At 43.2% G+C, this 19,589-nt stretch overlaps 1 protein-coding gene across 3 annotated transcripts in view; it reads right to left on the reverse strand.

The window, feature by feature from the left end:
• Window positions 1-19,589, reverse strand: part of GADL1 (glutamate decarboxylase like 1) — a 189,313-nt gene that overhangs the window by 162,278 nt on the left and 7,446 nt on the right. The window contains exon 1 of one of the 3 annotated variants that reach the window (XM_069561227.1): window positions 5,922-6,022. The exons of the other annotated variants lie outside the window; for them this stretch is intronic. The gene's annotated coding sequence lies outside the window, so the exon portion shown is untranslated. Of the gene's footprint in view, window positions 1-5,921; window positions 6,023-19,589 lie in introns of those variants that run through there. 3 annotated transcript variants of the gene reach the window in all.

Genomic DNA, 19,589 nt, shown 5'->3' on the forward strand with positions numbered 1-19,589 from the left:
CAGGCTCCTCTGCCCATGGAATTCTCCAGATGGGAACACTGGAGTGGGTAGCCATTCCCTTCTCCAGGGGATCTTTCCAACCCAGGGGTCGAATCCAGGTCTCCCATACTGTGGGCCGATTCTTTACCCTCTGAGCCAAGAGAGAAGACAGGTTATACTTAATCTGATCTCTCCCTTATAATACCGTTACCGCAAACTTGAAGCCAGGAACCTCAGGTTTTTCTAAGAAGCCTTACAATTTTGCTTGGATAGTATAGCTTTTCTGCACTCCAGGAAGTCTGCGTTCTGAAGTGATCTTTGGATGGAAGGTGACAGAATAAGATATGTAAAAGTCATGGTGTGCATCCATACATCAGCTCCTCTCTTGCAAAGCATGCAGGAACGCAGAACGTTTCAGGGTGGTGACGTGCTCCCTTCACCCCAAGTGTGATTTTGTGAGATCCTCTTGTGTTAGCACCTGGGCTGCCTGTCAGGTGATTCAGAGTCTATGGAAACACCAAGCCATGAACTTTAACATAACAGCTAGGTCCATTAACACCATCCATCCTCCGAGATGGCAAGCTTCTTAGAAGGGAGTCTCTGAAAGAGCCTCTCCGATATAGATGTCACTGCCCTACCAACGGCTGATACGTGCACGGTTCACCATAAACTTTATTTATTTTTAATTTCAAAATGTTTACCTTTCACAGAGCACCAGGCCAGAAACTGGGTGACCTTCTGGTATTTTCAGGAGAGTAGGATTTCCCGAGATGTCTACTCCTGTGACTTGAGTAAAGGTTACTTGACAAGATCTACATGCTGGTATGGGAAGTGTCATTTTGTCAGGCTGACAGGCAGCTCTCAAGACCACCTCACCCACCATTCCCCTCTCTACCTTATGAATTTCTCTGATGGATACTACTTCAGTTTGCAAGGACTTGGATGAAGCCAGGCTCGATGAGAACTCTAGATCGGCATGTACATACGGTAAATTTCAGCCCTGGCAGCAGAACTTGGCTACAGATGATGTGCTTTCGTCTGGCTCAACAGTAACGTGTTCCCCAGGAACTGCTCTCACTGTGTCTGCCCTCTCCTTCATTAGCCCTTCCCTCAAGAGTCAACGCCAGCCATTCTTGCTGGCATTTCCCCTTGGCCATCTTCTTGGCTCTGTACCCTCTCCGACTCTTCACCTAACTTCTTGCCTACAATATCTCTGAAACATTAGATTTGACCTGTAGCCTTATTATCAGTGACCCTCCTGTTTTCCGAGAGTTAAGGCTGAGTAGGGAGAATGTTCCTTTTGAGTTTGCTTGTTAGCTTGGGCAATTTTTGGCTTGGCCAGCATCCCAGCTGGAATCTCTCTCTCCCCAGTCTTGGCAGCACTGTTAGTTAGGTTTACCCCTTGCCTTGGCCCCTGTTTCTTCCAAGGTCTCATTATTTAGCTTTCTCACCAATTCTGTGAGTTCTCCCAAATCCTTCTAAGTAAACTCCCCCTTCTAGTGAGCAAGAGTCATTCTGTGTTCGGCAGAACCAGAGAACCATAACTAATACTCAGAATAACTTGGCTTCTGTAGACATTTCTAATCAAGGAAAGTTAAAGCCAACTAGACGTAGTTTAGTAAGTATATTCTCCGGACCTTCAGAGCTTCTTATCTATTTTTAGTATTCTCCAAAACTTAGAGGTCACCCAGCTACCATCAGAAAACAAATATTATGTTTCTTCTACTTTATGAAATGTTCCACTCCCGTACAAGTCAGGATGTTTGTGGCCAGTGGGTAGATCACTGTCTTAGTAAAAGGCAACTAGAAGAGCATGGCCAAAAATAAATACCATGCCAGCCACCTGTGTGACTATCTTTTCTAGTAGCTTTTCCAGTAGTAGTATGCAGAAAGGGAACAAAAATACAATAGCATTTAGGAAACAATAATAGCAGTTAACATTAAGTGCTTGCAAGGGATCAGGTACTGAGCTAGGTATCTTATATACGTCACTTCATCCAATTCTCATAATAATTCTCTTTATTAACTCAATTTTACAGACAGGATGGAAGCCAGAGGGACAAAGAGAACTGTAAGTGTCAGAGACAGAATTCAATGCCACATGACCTGAGTTCAGACCTCACAATCCTAAGGACTATATTCTATCATTTTCCCCAAGAAAAAATAAAGAAGAAGACATTATTTCTCATGTAACCACTTTAAACTATCTGGACACATATTTTGTACTCTGAGAGAAACAAGCAATTATTTTGGAACTGTGTATAAACTGCGATGTGCCGCAATATAATATACAGTTTTAAAACCAATTTACTCAAGTGTTGACTGTGGGATGTTAAATGATTCCATTTAACCAGCAATTTAAATGAAAATTTAAATAAATGCTATAAATGGGTGCCTCATTTGCATGATCCGTTGATTAACTCTGACGTGATGTTCATCTGTGCCAAGGCTCTGCCTCCTTGTCTAGGCCTTCAGAAGGTCATCTTCTAGGTCAGAAGTGGGCAACCACTCTCAGCTCAGTATCTCAACATACACGCTAATTCACTTGTGGCCACCCTCAAGTGCAGAGATCTTCATTGACCAAAATCTCTTCATGAAGTTTATTACAATGGAACTGGAAAGGATATGCTGAGAAGCTTCCCGGAATGGCAACGGCCTCTCAAGAAGCATCTTTAAGAAATACACGGTCTAAACTGCCTTCTAGGAAGGGAGGGCTCTTATTTGCAGGGCGAATGCATTGCTGAATGGGGGATGCAAATGTGGGCTCAGAGATGAATTGCTCAGTAAAGCAGAGAAGAGGGTAAAGCATCACTAGCATCTTCCTCCTCATCCTTTATGCTGCCCAGAATCAGCCTCCCCTCCATATAATATTAGAGCAAAGATTTCAAAAAGCTGAAGCTACCTGGGAGGCAACAGTTGCATAAACTACAGTATCAATGGTGCCCCAGAAGCGGCAAAGGCAGCAGCTCTGGGGGTGCGCGCGTCTCGCTGCTGCTCCTGTGTTGATAGATGAAGCACTCAGAGGCACTGCGTAAAAGACCATAAAGGCGTTGGCATGGGCTAGTCCACAGCTGAGACCCAATGAGGCGTGAGTTTAGAGCCATCGAGAGGATGTGCCAAGCTGAGTTTGGGGCCAATTTAGTATAGGATCATGGGATCTTAGAGCTTGAAAAGCACTTACAGATAATTTAGGAAATGTCCTCATTTTGGATTTGAGAGAACTGTGGTTCAGCGGCATGCAGACTGCCATTCATTGTGACTCTATTGGATGTCCTAACAGCTGTCTGCACTACACCTCTCATAGGCATTCAGAACCTATTTCACATACCATTCATTTAGCCACCGTTCATTTAGCCCTTCTGTGAGCCAGATTTTGATAAGTCCTTTACGAAATGTAGCACATTCATCCCACACAACAACCCTGTAAGGATACAAACAACTAAAAGCCACTGTGGCTAAGTTAAGCACCAAATAGTTTACTGGCTGGATGTGTAAGTTATCTTTGGTTGTGTAACAAATGACCCCAAAACTTTGTGGATTAGGACAAGGGTGGGGACTTCCCTGGTGGTCTGCTGGTTAAGAATCCACCTTGCAACACAGGGGACGCAGGTTCAATCCCTGCGTAGGGAACTAAGGTCCTACAAGCGATGGGGCAACTAAACCCTCAGGCCGTAACTAGAGAGCCAGCGCGGCACCACGGGGCATCCCACACGACAAGACAAGGACCCCGCATGCACAGCCAAGAGCCAACACAGACAAGTCAATAAATTTAAATACAAGGATGCATTATTTCCCACCATCCGGGGCTTAGCTGGGCGCGTTTCCAGTCTTCCCTGGGTAACCCACACGCCTGCAGTGGCCTGTGTGGCGGCCTAGAGCCCAGCTCAGAGCTCGGAAGACTAAGCGAGCTGGGCCTCGCTCTCCTTGTGCCCTGTCGTGTCCCAGCGATGTGACAGGTCTTCAGAAGGGGAGGCAAGTTCAGGCGGCAAAGGCAAAAGCTGCCAAGCTTCTTGAGATTTCAGGGTGGATGCCACACAACCTTCTGTTTCCACTTTTACCATACTCTGTTGGTCAAACCAAGTCACAAGGAAAATCATGCTCAAAGGTGTAGGAGAAAAGCTCACGCCTGATGACAGAGGGCAACATCACATTGCAAGACGGAGGCACTCTAGGAAGGGAGGGATCTGAATCCAGCAGAGGCTTCCCTCTGGCCGCAAGTTACTCCTATTCCTCCCTTCCACAAAATATGCTGTTTCCATCCCAGGACCAACCGAAATCTTATCTCGTAGAAACAGTCTTCAGTCTGGGATCTCAGGGTTTGTATCAAGTGTACAGACAGACAAGGCAGCTCTTGGTCCAGGGACACATAAACTAAAACAGAAGTTACCAGACATTACACCCAACGCACGATAGTGAGAAGGACGGGATAAGACCGCAGACACACCCCGGAAAGGAGGCAAGGCCCAGGGGCAGGCGCTGGCCCCTAGCAGCTCTGAAACCCAGCCAGCTGTATAGTGTGCATGTTGAATGGGGTCTGGCTCTGCCCCTGGGGTGGTCTCCTAACCCAGCATTCTCTGCGGCTCTCGGCTCTGCACTCGGGCGGAAGTGAACACGCAGCACAGCCTCTCTGACGTCTGTGAAGGGTAGTTGCGGACTTGCCAGCACACTGTGGCTTGGTCTCACTCTCGTCTCCTCCCCACTAGAGGCTTGGCTCTGGACCTCCTGAGATGGCAGTCGCACAGATCAACAGCTCTATTGCTTCCGCTTCATTCACAGCAGTCACACCTTGGCAGCTTTGCATGCCTGCCCTCACGGGTCCCGCCAACTCTAACCTATCCATTCTCGACGGTGCTTTGGGAAGCTGGTTAGTGACTCTTCTCCGACTCCTAACTCCTCCTGTGGAATTTTCCTCTCATAGCTCCTCCCGCATTGGCGTGAGGCTTAATTTCAATAAAGAAGCCCTTGTTCCACAGTATATCTTACAGACAGCGTGTTATTGCATTTAATGTCCATCACAGCTGTGTAAGTTATAGACATGCCCATTTTACAGACAAAGACATTGAGGCCCAGAGAAGTTAGGACATGGCTTCACAGCTAAAAGATGTCAGGCTCAGGTCTGACCTCAGCTCTCTTTAATTCCTATTCCGCATGTCCTGGGAGGAAAGGCTGGGGGACAGCGGAGTGCTGCTAAAATTGTTGGTGTGCTGTGTTACTTGCTCAGGTGTGTCTGACTCTGTGACTCCACGGACTGTAGCCCACCAGGCTCCTCTGTCTGTGGGATTCTCCAGGCCAGAATACTAGAGTGGGTAGCCTTTCCCTTCTCCAGGGGATCTTCCCAACCCAGGAATCAAACCCAGGTCTCCTGCATTGCAGGTGATTCTTTACCAGCTGAGCTATCAAGGAAGCCCCTCTGAGTCCCCAGGGAAACTTTAAATTATCTAAGGGAAAAAAAGGTCCTGCTTCAAAGCACGTGCCTGTTTCTACAGTATGAAGACTTCCATCAAGCTAATTTCAAGGGACCAATAGTTTACAAATTGGCTTACAATATTTTTTGAATATTTAACACCATCATGAGCTGGTATGACGTGACTTCTACCCACGAAGGGATAGGAATCTAGGAAAACAAAAGGTCCTCAATCAGAAAACATAATCCCAGTTAACAACAGTCTGGTAATGTGGTTCTTCAGGTGTGTCTCATCCAAGGAAAACGTACAAGCTTTCCAAGCGCCAGCACTTTCATCCTTTGCCTGTGACCTTTCTACACTGTCTGCTCACATCCCAAAGCTCTGAAAAATTAATACCCATACCAGCAGCCCTCAACCAACAACTGATAGAAATGAACAGGCAGACATCCCGTTCTCCTGTCCTTCATATGAGATAACTCTGGGCTGCATGTTCTTCACCAACGCTCTAGTTACCCAGCAGAAGTGAACTGTAGTTACCTGCAGTGATAACTCTCTTTATAACGGTTCTCTGTTGATCTCCCTGGGACCACCTTCCAAAGATTCTATTTACACTCCAATCCTTGACTCATGGGCTGCTTCTGGAAAATCCAAATCAAAACAAATGACTGCTGTTTTTTGAATGCCTGTGGACCAGACACTATAACAGGCATTCATACTACATGTCTCTGCATGGATCTTCCTAACGTCTTATAAGGCAAGTATCATACCCAGTTCTACAAATATGGAAATGAGAACCCAAGAGGTTAATTAAATTTATGGAGGTCATGCAGCTGGCACAGTAAATAGCAGGGCTGATATTTAAACTATGATTGATTGCAGTGTCTCTTCTCTTTTCACTAAACCATGCAGCCACTCTCGCCAGGGAGGGTGGACTAACACGGGTCAAACAATAAAAGAACAATTAACTGCTAAGCTGACATACTGTATTGAACACTTCTGGGCAAAACTGTCATCATATGTATGTTCCACAATTACTTTCTAAAGTTCGCTTTTGTTGTGCCATCAACTTGAAAAATAAGACCATGGATGAATATTAGGAAATTCAATTTTTCATAGATTTTCTTTCTCCTCTATCACTGCCTCATACAAATTAGGTACTGAAATAAAACTGAGTCGATGGCGCAGCAGAACATACCACGAGGAAAACGCATATGAGGAAAATACATTCCTTGGTGTATTTTTTTGGCCCATATAGGATCTGAAAGAACAGATATGTCATAAAATATCAGCTAAGGCTCTATTGATTGTGTAAGTTGATACAAAGTATTAGAAGATCAAGCAACACAGAATCCAGAGTGCTGAATGGGGGAACAGACTTATCAGCTAAGGCACTTAAACAAAGGGAGGGTTTAGCCGTGTATTTAAGAGGCAAAAATTGGAGTGTGAAAATTTAAGATTTCTCAATGCTACAGCTCAATCACCAAAATAGATTTTAATATTTAACAACAGCTGACATCAAGTAATTTAGATGGTCGCGCTGCAATATAGAAGCTCCTGGATGCTGAAATTCTTCATGCTGCACCAAGACATGGCAGATGCTGGTGGAAAGAAACACAGATCTAACTGATTTAATCAGTATCTTGCAGGGTGGATTTCTTATGCACAGAGAGAACACTCTGGAATTTGGGATGGGGCGGGGGTTCCAGACCCAACGCTAGCCCTACCTAGTTTCTGTGGCTGCGAAATAGGACTTTAACTTCTCTGGTTAAGCGACTGGTGGTGTTTAGTCACTCAGTCCAACTCTTCGCCACCCCACGGACTGTAGCCCACCAGCCTCCTCTGTCCATGGAATTTCCTGGCAAGAACACTGGAGTGGGTTGCCATCGCCTTCTCCAGGGGGTCATCCTAACCCAGGGCTCGAAGCCGTGCCTCCTGCGTTGGCAGGTGGAGTCTTTACCACTGAGCCCCCAGGGGAGCCCCATGGTTAAATGATACCTTCAGTTAAATGGTGGGCCACAAGATGCCTCAGCACTCTGACAATCGATAGAAGCGAGAAGTCGCTCAGTCGTGTCCAAGTCTTTGCAATCTCACGGACTGTACCCTACCAGACTCCTCCGTCCATGGGATTTTCCAGGCAAGAGTACTGGAGTGGGGTGCCATTTCCTTCTCCAGGGGATCTTCCAAACACAAGGACTGAACCCAGGTCTCCTGCACTGCAGGCAGACGCTTTACCGTCTGAGACACCAGGCAACAGTTAATAAATAAAGTGAAGTCACTCAGTCGTGTCCAACTCTTTGTGACCCCAAGGACTATAGCCTAACCAGGTTCCACCACCCATGGGATTTTCCAGGCAAGAGTACTGGAGTGAGTTGCCATTTCCTTCTCCAGGAGATCTTCCCCACCCAGGGATTGAACCCGGGTCTCCCACATGGTAGGCATTGTAGGCAGACGCTTTTCCATTTGAGCCGCCAGGGATGATCAATAACAGTTATTAGTAACAGTTGATAATAGTCAATAACTCTATAGCTAAAGCCCTTTCTAAAATTAAATTCTTATTCACATAATGAATGTAAATCACATTCCAGCATTTCTAAAAGCAGTCCTCATCAATGATCTGCAAAACTGTGAATTCCTGCAATGTTTCAGGACGTCCATGGTTGCGGTTCAGGAAAGGAGCTGATGGAGAGTCTGTTTTGTCTCAGAAGTGTCTCTATACTGTTTTGCTTTGAGTTCACAGGCACGAGTGTATCATGGAACACTTCAGCTTCAAATTACAACATGACTGAAAGACATTTGACTGCCACTGCTTTTCCATCTTTAAAAAGTGGAAAACTTAACTTCTAAGCCTCTTGCCATGGGATTCTTCATCAGCAGACCCGAGGCTCAGCTTCACACACATTTATCTTTGGCAACTGTACTCCCTCCAAACAGCGCTGATGTCAAGGGCAGTGGCTGAAGCAGCCGATCTCGTTTCAAGGGTGTCTGCGGCACAGTGACATTTATGACACTCAGGTATACTGAGAAAAACTCAGTACTGACATACTTTGGAGATATTGCTGGTTCATTTCTAGATCACCACAATAAAGTAAATATCCAAGCAAGTTATGTGAATTATTTGGTTTCCCAGTGTGTACAAAAATCATGTTTACCCTATACTCTAGGCTATTAAGTATTCAACAGCATTATCTCTAAAAAAAAAAAAAATACATATACCTTAACTAAAAAATACTTTATTGCTAAAAAAAATGCTAACCAACATCTGAGCCTTCAGTGAGTCATGATCATTTTACTGGCCTTGACGTTGACGGCTGCTGACTGATCAGGGTGGTGATTGCTGAAGGCTGGGGTGACTGTGGCAATTTCTTAAAATAAGACAACAATGAAGCTTGCTATATTCATTGACTCTTCCTTTCACAAACAATTTCTCAGCAGCATGCAATGCTATTTGATAGCATTTGACCCTCAGGAGAACTTCTTTCAAAACTGGAGACAAGCCTCTCAAACCCCCAGCTAAATTTACTCTAAATCCTTTGTCATTTATACAAGCTTCACAGCATCTTCACCAACTGTAGACTCCATCTCAAGATATCACTTTCTTTGCTCATCCATAAAAAACAACTTCTTATCTGTCCAAGTTTATCATTGCTGTTCACTCACTCAGTCATGGCCAGCTCTTTGCAACCCTGTGGACTGCAGGGGCCTCCCTGTCCTTCATCACCTCCCAGAGCTTGCTCAAACTCATGTCCATTGAGCCGGTGATGCCATCCAGCCATCTCATTCTCTGTTGTCCCCTTCTCCTCCTGCCTTCAATCTTACCCAGCATCAAGGTCTGTTCTAATGAGTCAGTTCGTCACATCAGGTGGCCAAAGCATTGGGGCTTCAGCTTCAGCATCAGTCCTTCCAATGAATATTCAGGATTGATTTCCTTTATGACTGGCTGGGTTGATCTCCTTGCAGTCCAAATTTTACCATGTGAATGCAAAAATTAAGCTTCACCTTCAGGTGCCACTTTTAATTCTAGTTCTCTTGGTACTTCCAGGACATCTGCAGTTACTTCCTCCGCTGAAGGTTTGAACCCCTCAAAGTCATCCATGAGAGTTGGAATCCGCTTCTTTCAAAGTCCTATTGATATTTTGCCCTCTTTCTATGAAACACGGATATTCTTCATGGCATCTGAAGTGGCGAATCCTTTCCAGAGGGTATTTTTTTTTAATTGACTTTCCCCAGATTTATCAGAGGAGTCATTATCTATGCCAGCTATAGCCTTACTAAATGTATTTCTTAAATAATAAAACTTGAAGGTTACAATGACCCATGGGCTACAGGATAGATGTTATATTATTTACCAAGCATTAAAACAGTATTAACCTCTTTTTATTAATACATCTCCATCAGTACTCTTGAGTGTCCAGGTGCCTTGTCAACAAGCAGTAAATATTTGGAAAGGAATCTTTTTTTTTTTTTCCTGAGGAGTAGATCAACAGTAAGTTTAAACTATTCAGTAAACCATGTTGGCAACAGATGTGGTCTCATGCAGGCTTTGTTGTTCCGTTTACAGAGCACGGGCGGGGTAGATTTAGCATAAGTCTTAAGGACCTTAGGACTTTCAGAATGGAAAAATAAGCATTGATTTCAACTTAAACTCACCGAGTTAGTTGCATTAGCCCATAGCAAAAGAAATCAGCCTGTCCTTTGAAGGCTTGAAGCCAGGCATTGACTTCTCTCTAGTCATGAAAGTTCTTCTAATAGAAGGCTGTTTCATCTACATTGAAAATCTATTGTTTAGCATAGCTACTTATTATTTATCTTATGGAGGCCTTCTGGGTAAGTTACAGCAGCTTCTATACCAGTGCCCGCAGCTTCACCTTGCCCTTTGATGATAAGGAGATGGCTTCTTCCCTTCGATCTCATGAACCAACCTCTGCTGGCTTCAGACTTTTCTTCCGCAGCCTCCTCACCTTTCCCAGCCTGGCGAGAATTGAGGAGAATTTGAGCCTGGCTCTGGATTAGGTATTGGCTTAAAGGAATTTTGTGTCTGGCCAGATTTTCTTTCCATACCATTCAAACCTTCTCCATATCAGCACAAAGGCTGTTTCTTTCTTGCTCACTGAATAGCATTTTTAATTTCCTTTAAGAACATTGTCTTTGCGTTCACAATGTGGCTGTTTGGTGTAAGAGGCCTAGCTTTTGGCCTATCATGATGCGTGCTTTCCTCACTAAGCTGGATCATTTGTAGCTTTTGATTCAAAGCGAAAGACTTGGGACTCTTCCTCTCACTTGAACACTTAGCGGCCATTGTAGGGTGATTAAGAGTCTAATGTCAACACTGCTGTCTCAGGGAAGAGGAAGGTCTGAGGAGAGGGAGAAAGATGGGGAATGGCTGGTTGATGGACCTGTCAGAACTCCCACATTTATTGATTAAATTTGCTGCCTTATATGGGCATGGTTCCTGGTGCCAAAAACCAATTACAATAGTAACGTCAAAGGCCATTAACCATAGGTCACCTTCAGTTCAGTTCAGTTCAGTCCAGTTCAGTCCAGTCGCTCAGTCGTGTCTGACTCTTTGCGACCCCATGAACTGCAGCACGCCAGGCCTCCCTGTCTATCACCAAGTCCTGGAGTTCACCCAAACTCATGTCCATCGAATTGGTGATGCCATCCAACCATCTCGTCCTCTGTCATCTCCTTCTCTTCCTGCCTTCAGTCTTTCCGAGTATCATGGTCTTTTCTAATAAGTCAGTTCTTCACATCAGGTGACCAAGGGATTGGAGTTTCAGCTTCAGCATCAGTCCTTCCAATGAATATTCAGGACTGATTTCCTTTAGGATGGACTGGTTGGATCTCCTTGCAGTCCAAGGGACTCTCAAGAGTCTTCTCCAACACCACAGTTCAACAGCATCAATTCTTCTGTGCTCAGCTTTCTTCACAGTCCAACTCTCACATCCATACATGACTACTGGAAAAGCCATAGCCTTCACTACACGGACCTTTGTTGGCAAAGTAATATCTCTGCTTTTGAATATGCTATCTATTTGGTCATAACTTTCCTTCTAAGGAGTCTTTTGATTTCATGGCTGCAATCACCATCTGCAGTGATTTTGGAGCCCCCCCAAAATAAAGTCTGACACTGTTTCCACTGTTTCCCCATCTATTTCCCATGAAGTGATGGGACCAGATGCCATGATCTTCGTTTTCTCAATGTTGAGCTTTAAGCCAACTTTTTCACTCTCCTCTTTCACTTTCATCAAGAGGCTCTTTAGTTCCTCTTCACTTTCTGCCATAAGGGTGGTGTCATCTGCATATCTGAGGTTATTGATATTTCTCCCGGCAATCTTGATTCTAGCTTGTGCTTCTTCCAGTCCAGCATTTCTCATGATGTACTCTGCATAGAAGTTAAATAAGCAAGGTGACAATATACAGCCTTGACGTACTCCTTTTCCTGTTTGGAACCAGTTTGTTGTTCCATGCCCAGTTCTAACTGTTGCTTCCTGACCTGCATATAGGTTTCTCAAGAGGCAGGTTAGGTGGTCTGGTATGCCCATCTCTTTCAGAATTTTCCTCAGTTTATTGTGATCCACACAGTCAAAGGCTTTGGCATAGTCAATAAAGCAGAAATAGATGTTTTTCTGGAACTCTCTTGCTTTTTCTATGATCCAGCAGATGTTGGCAATTTGATCTCTGGGTCCTCTGCATTTTCTAAAACCAGCCTGAACATCTGGAAGTTCACAGTTCACACATTGCTGAAGCCTGGCTTGGAGAATTTTGAGCATTACTTTACTAACATGTGAGATGAGTACAATTGCGCAGTAGTTTGAGCATCCTTTGGCATGGCCTTTCTTTGGAACTGGAATGAAAACTGACCTTTTCCAGTCCTGTGGCCACTGCTGAGTTTTCCAAGTTTGCTGGCATATTGAGTGCAGCACTTTCACAGCATCATCTTTCAGGATTTGAAACAGCTCAACTGGAATTCCATCACCTCCGCTAGCTTTGTTCGTAGTGATGCTTTCTAAGGCCCACTTGACTTCACATTCCAGGATGTCTGGCTCTAGGTGAGTGATCACACCACTGTGATTATCCGGGTCATGAAGATCTCTTTGGTATAGTTCTTCTGTGTATTCTTGCCACCTCTTCTTAATATCTTCTGCTTCTATTAGGTCCATACCATTTCTGTCCTTTATTGAGCCCATCTTTGCATGAAATGTTCCCTTGGTATCTCTAATTTTCTTGAAGAGATCTCTAGTCTTTCCCATTCTGTTCTTTTCCTCTATTTCTTTGCATTGATCGATGAAGAAGGCTTTCTTCTCTCTCCTTGCTATTCTTTGGAACTCTGCATTCAGATGCTTATATCTTTCCTTTTCTGCTTTGTTTTTTACTTCTCTTCTTTTCACAGCTATTTGTAAGACCTCCCCAGACAGCCATTTTGCTTTTTTGCATTTCTTTCCCATGGGGATGGTCTTGATCCCTGTCTCCTGTACAATGTCATGAACCTCTGTCCATAGTTCATTAGGAATCCCTTAGAAGAAATGGAGTAGCCATCATGGTCAACAAATAAGTCTGAAATGCAGTACTTGGATGCAGTCTCAAAAATGACAGAATGATCTCTGTTAATTTCAATATTACAAGGCAAACCATTCAATATCACAGTAATCCAAGTCTATGCCCCAACCAGTAATGCTGAAGAAGCTGAAGTTGAATGGTTCTATGAAGACCTACAAGACCTTTTAGAACTAACACCCAAAAAAGATGTCCTTTTCCTTATAGGGGACTGGAATGCAAAAGTAGGAAGTCAAGAAACACCTGGTATAACAGGCAAATTTGGCCTTGGAGTATGGAATGAAGCAGGGCAAAGGCTAACAGAACTTTGCCAAGAGAATGCACTGGTCATAGCAAACACCCTCTTCCAACAAGACAAGAGAAGACTCTACACATGGACATCACCAGATGGTCAACACTGAAATCGGATTGATTATATTCTTTGCAGCCAAAGATGGAGAAGCTCTATATAGTCAGCAAATCAACATCGGGAGCTGACTGTGGCTCAGATCATGAACTACTTATTGCCAAATTCAGACTTAAATTGAAGAACGTAGGGAAAACCACTAGACCATTCAGGTGTGACCTAAATCAAATCCCTTATGATTATACAGTGGATGTGAGGAATAGATTTAAGGGCCTAGATCTGATAGACAGAGTGCCTGATGAACTATGGATGGAGGTTCATGACATTGTACAGAAGGTCACCTTCCAACATATAACAACAATAACGGGAAAACTTGAAATATTGTGAGTTATGTGACACAGAGACACGATGTGAGCAAATGTTGTTGGAAAAATGTTGCCAACAGACTTGCTCAACACAAGGTTGCCCCAAATCTTCAGTTGTAAAAAACAGTATCTGGGAAGCGCAAACAAGCAAAGCATAATAAAACAAAGTCTGATTGTATCTTTACTTTGGTCTCTAATTGATGTTATCGCCTCATGAATCTCCCCTGATGGAAAGAGGTGACAAAATTTCCATTACTTAATCCAATCTGGTCAAAATTTGGTCAGCGATGATAAACAGTCCGTTTAGGCAATGCTCCAGTTTTACAATGCTCAGTAAAAATGCTGATTGCTCAGATTCCCACTCCCCTGTCTCCAAGCCGTTTTGAAGGCTTCTAGGTACATGGGGAGGAAGCATACGTTACTCAGCTTCGGATTGGAGGAACAGTAGTGGAGTCCTTGCATCCATGGGCGGCCCCTGGCTCTTCATCTCTGGCTGTCTCACTTGTCTGCGTCTTTACTCCTCTCCCACCTGGCAGTCATGGCTGAGGCATACTGTGGTCTCTCCTGTCTCTTCTTGGTCAGATACGAGGGGTGTTTCCTCACTAAGGCGGACTCATCTTGGCTGTGGGCAATGATGTCAACCCCTCCAGACTTACACTGTTCTTCCCCATCTCCCTGATAAAGTAGGCTATCTGTCCCATGGTTTCTGCCGTCATCTTCATCAGAGAGAGATCCTTGCAAGAATCAAGGGCACTCCACCCACCTGCCTTCCTCTGAGGACTAGAGGGTGTTTCTGAGTCACTTCCATCCCCTGAAGCACTAAGTTCAGGCTCTGTCTCTCTCTGTCTTCAGAGAGCCATTGCTTCTTTGCTCTGAAGAAGCTGTAAGGTGGCTTCATCCAAGAGAACTCGGTAAAGATTGCTGTTGCTATCTTCAGTGCTTCCATTAAATTGGATTTCCCTTGTGACTGAGCTGGTAAAAAATCCATCTACAATGTGGGAGACCTGGGTTCAATCCCTGGCTTGGGAAGATTCCCTGGAGAAGAGAAAGGTTTCCTACTCCAGCATTCTGGCCTGGAGAATTCCATGGACTGTATAGTCCATGGCATCGCAAAGAGTCAGACACGACTGAGCGACTCTCACTTTCACTTTCCATTAAAGAAAGTGAAAGAAAGAAAGTGAAGTTGCTCAGTCGTGTCTGACTCTTTGCGATCCCATGGACTGTAGTCTACCAGGCTTCTCTGTCCATGGGATTTTCCAGGCAAGAGTACTGGAGTGGGGTGCCATTTCCTTCTCCAGGAGATCTTCCCGACCCAGGTCTCCCACATTAGAGGCAGATGCTTTAACCTCTGAGCCAGGAGGGAAGCCCAACTTCTCACCAATACCCCCAGGGTTGGGATACAGTTGTCAAGAAGGAAGCCCTCTGTGTCTCCCCTTTGTCTGGCAAAGCAATAAAGCAATTCTTTTCTACTTCACCCAGAACTTGACGCTGAGATTCAGTTTCAGTACTGGTGCACAGAAGCCACGTTTTCAGCATCAGTTGGACAGCTGATGGGAGCAGTGTAAACAGAGCGAGTACGGCATGCAGGAATTGCCCTAAGGGCTAGAAGTCAGTCACACTCCCAGGGCAGAACAGTGAGTAAAGCCACGATTTTCCCTTAAACTGAGACTTACATGCCAATTCTGTTTACATATGTTATCTACTGAGCAAAGTTATCCGTTTCTTCAAACTATAAGCATGAACTATAATTATTCATTCATATGTTTATACAAAAATAGTTTGCCAGATAGAGAAACACTCTATATGGAAGCTTCTTATCTAGCAACATCAACCATCCAGAAGTACCTAAGAATACTAGGAATGCAAAATAAATAGTATAGAACAATGTCAGTGTGACAGGTATTTATAAACTTCACTCACAGTCCTCTTCACACCTCATTCAGAGGCAAACTACCTTGTATCCTGGACAATTTCAACATTCTGTAAGCTAAAAGAAGCAAGATGAGATAACTGCCAAACTTGTTAAAAAAACAACGAACTGGAGTTAAGTGCAGCAAATGGTGATTTAAAATGCTACTAGAATTAGGAGGAGAAAGAAAAAAAGCTGACACTCATGGAAAATGCGTTGAGGAGGGAATCAGCAACAGGAGAGAAAAGAATTCAAGAGACGCGATCTGACATCATTCAACGGAGGAACAAAGAGACAGATGGACTCCTCTCAACTCCTGAGAACGTGATAACATTCAGTGCTCGTAATGGCAACATCAAAGACACAAAGAAGGTTAAACTGTACATGGAGGTGAGTTCTTAAACTATTTTATGAATTCTTCTATCCTGAAAAGTCTTTTTGCTTGTTTTTAAATTGGGTATTCCATTTTCATTGTGATTTAAAAAAAAAAAACACACATAGCATAAAATTTACCTGCTTAACCATTTTAACAATACAGTTCACCATGTTAAGTAAATTCACATTGTTATGAAACAGATCTCGCTAATTTTTCCCTTGCAAAACTGAAATTCTAGACCCATTAAACACATTCCACTCCCTCTATTCCCCCTGCTCCTGATAACGAGCATTCTATTCCCAGCTTTATATAAGTGGAATTACACAGTATTTTGTGTGTCTGTGCCCAGCTTCTTTCACTTACCATAATGTCCTTGGGGATCGATCATACCTGCTGGAGCACAAACAGTACATCTATCATTTTTAAGGCTAAATAATATTCCATTGAATGCATATACCATATTTAATATATCCATCTATCCATCGATGCACATTTGGTTTTCTTCTTCCTGTTTGGCTATTATGAATACTGTTGCTGTAAAAATGGGCATCTCTTTAAGACTCTGTTTTCAATTATTTGGGATATTTACTCAGAAGTGGAATTGAGGTGGTTTTGTGGTTTACGCGCTAAGTCGTATCTGACTCCTGTAACCCTATGGACAGTAGCCTGCCAGGCTCCTCTTTACTAGAACTTATATGGTGGTTTCATGTTTCATTTTTAAAGAAACCTCCATACTGCTTTTCATAGCAGTTATATCATTTTATAACCTCAACAACAGTGTACAAGAGTTTATAAAAACTGCCCCATAATACACCCAAGTTACTACTATTTGAAATAATTAGAAAATGAGAGCATCATTTTTCAGCCAACTCATTATAATGTTGAATGAAATTCATGAAAGAATTGAGGAGATGAATAGGAGAAATTTAATTAAATGCTTTATTGCCTAATATTATAATAAAAAGCCTAATAGATAGAATGATTTCATGGTAGTCTCTAGAATTTAAGGATCAGACTAAAAAGTGTAATTTAGCCAAAAGGACTGAGAAAGAGGAAGGGCTAGGGAGGCGCAAGCCAGAGTTCAAGGAAGGCAAGCTTCAGAGAAAATGTTAAATCATTAGCACAAAAGCAGGAAAATCCAGATTGCAGAGACTCACGTAGACCACATGGCCCTAGTTCTTCAACAGATAAATTATTTGAATAGAAAAGGTCAGGATAGTAAATCTATAAATTAAAAGACCTATCATAATTTTAAAAATGGGACTAAATTATTAGGTCTAGGAATGCACATTTGGTTGGTTAAATTATGAAATGCAAAAGTTAGGGTCAGTTCAGTTCAGTTCACTCACTCAGTCCTGACTGACTCATTGCGACCCCAGGGACTGCAGCCTGCCAGGCTTCCCTGTCCTTCACCAGCTCCCAGAACTTGCTCAAACTCATGTCCATCAAGTCAGTGATGCCATCCAACCATCACATCCTCTGTCACCCCCTTCCTCTCCTGCCTTCAGTCTTTCCCAGCATCAGGGTATCTCCCAATGAGTCAATTCTTCGCATCAGGTAGCCAATGTATTCAGCTTCAGCATCTGTCCAACCAACGAATATTCAGGATTGATTTCCTTTAGGATTGACAGATTAGGTCTCCTTACTGTCCAAGGGCCTTTCAAGAGTTTTATCCAACACCACAGTTCAAAAGCATCAATTCTTTGGTGCTCAACTTTCTTTATAGTCCAACTCTCACATTCATATACGACTACTGGAAAACCACAGCTTTGATTATATGGACCTTTGTCAGCAAAGTAACATCTCTGCTTTTAATATGCTGTCTTTGTTGGTCATAGCTTTTCTTCCAAGGAGCAAGCATCTTTTAATTTCATGCCTGCAGTCACTATCTGCAGTGATTTTGGAGCCCAAGAAAATAAAGTCTATCACTGTTTCCATTGTTTCCCCATCTATTTGCCATGAAGTGATGGGACCGGATGCCATGATCTTCGTTTTCTGAATGTTGAGCTTTAAGCCAACTTTTTCACTCTCCTCTTTCACTTTCATCAAGAGGCTCTTTAGTTCTTCTTCACTTTCTGCCATAAGGATGGTATTATTTGCATATCTGAGGTTATTGATATTTTCCCCTGCAATCTTGATTCCAGCTTGTGCTTCATCCAGCCCAGCGTTTCTCATGACGTACTCTGCACATAAGTTAAATAAGCAGGGTGACAATATATAGCCTTGACGTACTCCTTTTCCAATTTAGAACCAGTCCATTGTTCCATGTGCGATTTTAACTGTTGCTTCTTAATCTGCATACAGATTTCTCAGGAGACAGGTCAGGTGGTCTGGTATTCTCATCTCTTTAAAAATATTTCATGGTTTGTTGTGATTCACAGAGTCAAAGGCTTTAGCATAGTCCATGAAGCAGATGTTTTTGTGGAATTCTCTTGCTTTTTCTATGATCCAGCAGATGTTGGCAATTTGATCTCTGGTTCCTCTGCCTTTTCTAAAACCAGCTTGAACATTTGGAAGTTCTCCATTCACAAACTGTTGAAGCCTGGCTTGGAGAATTTTGAGCATTACTTTGCTAGCATGTGAGATGAGTGCAATTGTGCAGTAGTTTGAGCATTCTTTGGCATTGCCTTTCTTTAGGACTGAAATAAAAACAGACCTTTTCCAGTCCTGTGGCCACTGCTGAGTCTTCCAAATTTGCTGGCATATTGAGTGCAGCACTTTCACAGCATCATCTTTTAGGATTTAAAATGGCTCAACTGGAATGCCATCACCTCCTCTAGCTTTGTTCGTGTGATGCTTTCTAAGGCCCACTTGACTTCACATTCCAGGATGTCTGGCTCTAGGTGAGAGATCACACCATGCTGTGTTGTTGCTGCTACTGCTGCTAAGTTGCTTCAGTCATGTCCGACTCTGTGTGACCCCAGAGACAGCAGTCCAGCAGGATTCTCCAGGCAAGAACACTGGAGTGGGTTGCCATTTCCTTCTCCAATGCATGAAAATGAAAAGTGAAAGTGAAGTTGCTCAGTCATGTCTGACTCTTAGTGACCCCGTGACTGTAGCCTACCAGGCTCCTCCGTCCATGGGATTTTCCAAGCAAGAGTACTGGAGTGGGTTGCCTTTGCCTTCTCCGCCATTGGGTCATTAATCCATGACAAAAGAGGAAAGAATTTACAATGGGGAAAAGACAGTCTCTTCAATACATAGTTTTGGTAAAACTGGACAACAACATGTAAAATAATGAAATTGGAACATTCTCTAACACTATATACAAAAAATAAACTCAAAATGGATAAAAGAGCTAAATATAAGACCAGAAACCATAAAACTCCTGGAAGAAAATATGGGAGGAACACTCTTTGACATAAATTGTAACAATATCTTTTGGGTCTGTCTCCTAAAGCAAAGGACATAACAGGGAAAATAAACAAATGAGACCTAATAAAACTTAACAGCTTTTGCATAGCAAAGGAAACCATTAACAAAACAAAAAGACACCTAACTGAATGAAATAAAATATTCGCAAGTGGTATGCCCAGTAAGGGGTTATTATCCAAAATATATAAACGGTTCCTACAACTCAACATCAGAAAAACAAACAACCCATCTAAAGAATGGGCAGAAGATATAAAGAGTCACTTTTTCAAAGACTGTATAC

Source organism: Ovis canadensis, chromosome 19 (assembly GCF_042477335.2).
Source record: "Ovis canadensis isolate MfBH-ARS-UI-01 breed Bighorn chromosome 19, ARS-UI_OviCan_v2, whole genome shotgun sequence".
Classification (NCBI taxonomy): domain Eukaryota; kingdom Metazoa; phylum Chordata; class Mammalia; order Artiodactyla; family Bovidae; genus Ovis; species Ovis canadensis.